Below are 5,057 nucleotides of genomic sequence, written 5' to 3' on the forward strand. Positions count from 1 at the left end.
TTATTTCTGAGCCAAACAAGGGCTCAGAAACATGGCATGACTTGGCATCACTGTGGATGGTGCCCCAGGGCCCCTAGTATCAGCAGCTTGACCCTCCTCTCCTTGCCCTGTCGCTCACCCCAACACACTCAAGGTACACGCCAGCCCTCAGAAAGTAGGACTTCCAGCTGTTCACCTCCTCCTGTGTCTCACAGGCCAGCTCCAGCTGTCAATAAGCCTTGTAGAGGCCAGGCTCGGTGGCTGACACCTGTAATCCCAGCACTTTGGGAGGCCAAGGCAGGCAGATCATGAGGTCAGGAGATTGAGACCATCCTGGCTAACACGGTGAAACTCCATCTCTACTAAAAATACAAAAAATTAGCCGGGCGTGGTGGCTGACGCCTGTAGTCCCAGCTACTTGGGAGGCTGAGGCAGGAGAATGGTGTGAACCTGGGAGGCGGAGGTTGCAGTGAGCCGAGATCGCGCCACTGCACTCCAGCCTGGGCGACAGAGTGAGACTCCGTCTCAAAAAGAAAAAAGAAATCCTTGTAGATATTCCTGCAAGACAGGGCAGTCAGCGAGGGCAGATGGGCAAAGCCCCACCCTCCCTGGGGGTTAAGGGCATGCCTGGACTTTGGGGTCATCACATCTGAGGCAAGTCCTGGCTTGCTCATTTCCCAGCTGTGTGATTCTGGGCAAATCCCTTCCTTTCAGCCTCAGTTTCCTGATGGGGAAGATGGGTTAATAATAATTCCTGCCTTGTTATGGTTTGGCTGTGTCCCTATCCAAATCTCAACTTGAATTGTATCTCTCAGAATTCCACTTATTGTGGGAGGGACCCAGGGAGAGGTAATTGAATCATGGGGGCTGGTCTTTCCTGTGCTATTCTCATGACAGTGAATAAGTCTCATGAGATCTGATGAGTTTATTGGGGTTTCAGCTTTTGCTTCTCTCTCATTTTCTCCTGCCACCACCATGTAAGAAGTTCCTTTCACATCCTGCCATGATCCTGAGGCCTCCGCAGCCATGTGGAGCTGTAAGTCCAATTAAACCTCTTTTTCTCCTCAGTCTCAGGTATGTTTTTATCAGCAGTGTGAAAACGGACTAATACATGCCTCCTCAGGTCACTGTGAGGATTTAGTGAAACATTATCCTAAAAAAAAAAGTTAAAAGTCTTGCTTAAATATGACAAGCTTATAAAAATTAACAGAAGCATTATATTAGAATTTCTAAAGTCATTTCCATTGAAATCAAGAATAAGAAAAACATGCTGCTTTCCCCAATGTTAGTCAACATTATTTAAAATGTTTAGTTAATTAAACTGAAAAAAATGAAAACAATTGGTATGTATATTGTACAAAAAAGGTAAAATTGCATATTTTTGTATATAATAGAGAACAGAGAAAATCTAATATTTTAATAAGATAAATACTACAACAAATAATTTAATAAGATATCTCAAATCAAGATATATGGTACATAAAAATCATTAGCCTTTCTCAATATGAAGAATAACTAGTCATGGATATAAATTTATTTTTTAAATAACACATAAAAGCATTATATATTGCTTAGGAATACATATAAAACCATTATCTATTATTTGGAAATGCAAAAATACATTTAAGAAATGTTTAAATGTCTGGAAATTATACACACTGGCTTCTAGACACTAATCATATATCTAGAAAGGGGGAAGATGAAAGAATGTCATCACATTCTATATGTCAAAATGTTAAAATCTGGTAAGTATGAGAGGAGGGTACATGTTGCCTGTAATATTATTTTTTTATATTTCTCTGTATATTTGAAATATTTAATAATACAATTTTAAATTTTAAATATCTTCTCTAAAATCATGATAAGGATGGGCGCGGTGGCTCATGCCTGCAATCCCAGCACTTTGGGAGGCTGAGGTGGGTGGATCACCTTAGGTCAGAAGTTCGAGACCGGCTTGACCAATGTGGTAAAACCTGTCTCTACTGAAACTACAAAAATTAGCCAGGTGTGGTGGCATGCACCTATAGTCCCAGCTACTTGGGAGGCTGAGGCAGGAGAATTGCTTGAACTTGAGAGGCAGAGGTTGCAGTGAGTCGAGATTGTACCACTGCACTGCAGCCTGGGTGACAGAGCAAGACTCCATCTCAAAAAAAAAAAAAAAATCAGCTGGGCGCGGTGGCTCATGCCTGTAATCCCAGCACTTTGGGAGGCCTAGGCAGGTGGATCACAAAGTCAGGAGATTGAGACCATCCTGGCTAACATGGTGAAACCCCGTCTCTACTAAAAATACAAAAAAATTAGCCAGGCATGGTGGTGGGCACCTGTAGTCCTAGCTACTCGGGAGGCTGAGGCAGGAGAATGGCCATGAACCCGGGAGGTGGAGCTTGCAGTGAGCTGAGATCATGCCACTACACTCCAGCCTGGGTGACAGAGCGAGACTCCATCTCAAGAAAAAAAATAAATAAATAAATAAAAATAAAAATCATAATTAAAAACAATAGGCTGGGCGCAGTGGCTCACACCTGTAATCCTAGCACTTTGGGAGGCCAAGGCGGGCAGATTGCCTGAGCTCAGGAGTTTGAAACCAGCCTGGGCAACATGGTGAAACCCCGTCTCTACTAAAATACAAACAAACAAACAAAAAACAGAAACAACAACAATAATGGCTAAGAATGTTTGTATATGAAGTCATTTTTAAAGACAGAAAACAAGATCTAAGCAAGTGGAGAGACATGCCAGTACTCCAGAAAGGATAGTGTTAATGTTAATTCTTAGAAAAATTAATGTATAACTATGATGCAATTCCCATTAGAATCACAGTGAATTATGTCTTGGTCCATTTTGGCTGCTGTAACAAAATACTATAGATTGGATAGCTACTGAACAACATAAACTGACTTTTCCTAATTTTGAAGGCTGGGAAGTCCAAGATCAAGGCACAGGCAGGTCAGTGTCCAGTGAGAGCCTGTTTCATTGTTTATTTACAGTGCCTTCTCGTTATGCCCTCAATGGGGGAAGGGACAAACAAGCTCCCTTGGGCCTCTTTTCTGAGGGGACTAATCCTGTTTATGGGAGCTCTGCCCTCACGACCTAGTTACCTCCCAAAAGCTCTACCTTTTAATACTGTCACCTTGGGGGTTAAGATTTCAACACAGGAATTTGGGGAGGGCACGATCATTCAAACCATAGCAAGTTATTTTACAAAAACTACATGAAATGAACGTAAAGTTCAAATGAAAAAATAAATAAGTGTCCAAGAATAGGCAAGAAAACTATGAAAATAAAAAATAGAAACAGGGAGAATTGCCCTACCAAATATTAACCTATATTATAAAGTCACTATATTCAAAACAACATTAAAAGATGAATAAAAATGTATCTGTGGATCAGAAATTGATCCCAAAATCAATGTAAGTATATATAAGAACATAAAATATGGACAGGGTACTATTTCAATTCAGTGGGAAAAGGTTAATTTTTTAAATATAAACTGGCCATCAATCTAGAAGAAAACAAAACCAAATCCCTATCTCATTCCATTCACAAAAATAAGGTTCTGACAGTTTAGAAATTTAAATATAAGGAACAAAGAATATGAACATGCAATGCACAGGAGAGAAACATGTGTTTTATAATATTATGAAAATACACTCAGTGTCATTAGAACTCAGGAATAAGCAAGCTGAATAGTTTGTGGTTTTACCAATAACTTGGAATATGATGTAGCTTTAAAAAATATTGATCCAGAGTCTCACTTACTGAGACAGAGAGATGAAAAAAAATCACACTGCTTGTGATTTTTTTATCAATCATAAAACACACTATACATGAATATGCCAATTTTTATAGGTCTGTACAAGCATAAGGATGTGGACCAAGGTACATCAAGCTGTTACCATTATTTATTTATGGGGTGAGGATGGAAGGGATTGGAAGAAGGTTATTAATGTATTACTTATATATATGTATATATTTCACTTTTTAAAATAAGCAGACTTGCTGATATAATTTAAAAATAATAATTTTAAATAGGCATATTGAGAAAAGAAAACCAAGGGAGGCTTTGCAGACACTGCCACCATCGGGAGCCCTCTACTATCAGCCATGGTTAACCCCACTGTGTTCTTTGACATCGCCGTCGATGGCAAGCCCTTGGGCCACGTCTCCTTCGAGCTGTTTGCAGACAAGTTTCCAAAGACAGCAGAAAACTTTCATGCTCTGAGCACTGGAGAGAAAGGATTTGGTTACAAGGCTTCCTGCTTTGACAGAATTATCAGAGTTTATGTGTCAGGGTGTGACTTCACTCACCATAATGGCACTGGTGGCAAGTCCATCTATGGGGAGAAATTTGATGATGAGAACTTCATCCTAAAGCATACAGGTCCTGGCATCTTGTCCATGGCAAAGGCTGGATCGAACACAAATGGTTCCTAGTTTTTCATCTGCACTGCCAAGACTGAGTGGTAGATGGCAAGCGTGTGGTGTTTGGCAAGGTGAAAGAAGGTATGAATATTGTGGAGGCCATGGAGCGCTTTGGGTCCAGGAATGGCAAGACCAGGAAGAAGATCACCATTGCTGACTGTGGACAACTCTAATAAGTTTGACTTGTGTTTTATCTAAACCACGAGACTGTTCCTTCTGTAGCTCAGGACAACACCCTCCACCCCATTTACTCACCGTATCCTAGAATCTTTGTGCTCTCGCTGCAGTTCCCTTCCATGTCTAGCTGGATTGCAGAGTTGAGTTTATGATTATGAAATAAAAACTAAATAACCAAAAAAAAAAAAAAGAAAAACAAGGAAAAAAATGAATTACACTTAAGAGGTATAATGGCTATTATCCTAGAGTAGTGGTAGAAGAAAGGAGAGGATGGAGAGAGATTAAATAAATTAGTTGTTTATTGAAACTTTTTTTTGAGATGGAGTCTCGCTCTGTCACCCAGGTTGGAGTGCAGTGGTGTGATCTTGGCTCACTGCAAACTCCGCCTCCCAGGTTCAAGCCATTCTCCTGCCTCAGCCTCCTGAGTAGCTGGGACTACAGGCACCTGCCACAGCACCAAGCTACTTTTTTTTTTTTTT

General features: G+C 40.5%; 1 pseudogene; it reads left to right on the forward strand.

The window, feature by feature from the left end:
- The first annotated feature begins 4,017 nt into the window (after positions 1-4,017).
- LOC100442108 (peptidyl-prolyl cis-trans isomerase A-like) lies at positions 4,018-4,811 on the forward strand (annotated as a pseudogene).
- Positions 4,812-5,057: the final 246 nt, after the last annotated feature.

This window comes from Pongo abelii, chromosome 16, assembly GCF_028885655.2.
Source record: "Pongo abelii isolate AG06213 chromosome 16, NHGRI_mPonAbe1-v2.0_pri, whole genome shotgun sequence".
In the NCBI taxonomy this organism is placed as follows: Eukaryota; Metazoa; Chordata; class Mammalia; order Primates; family Hominidae; genus Pongo; species Pongo abelii.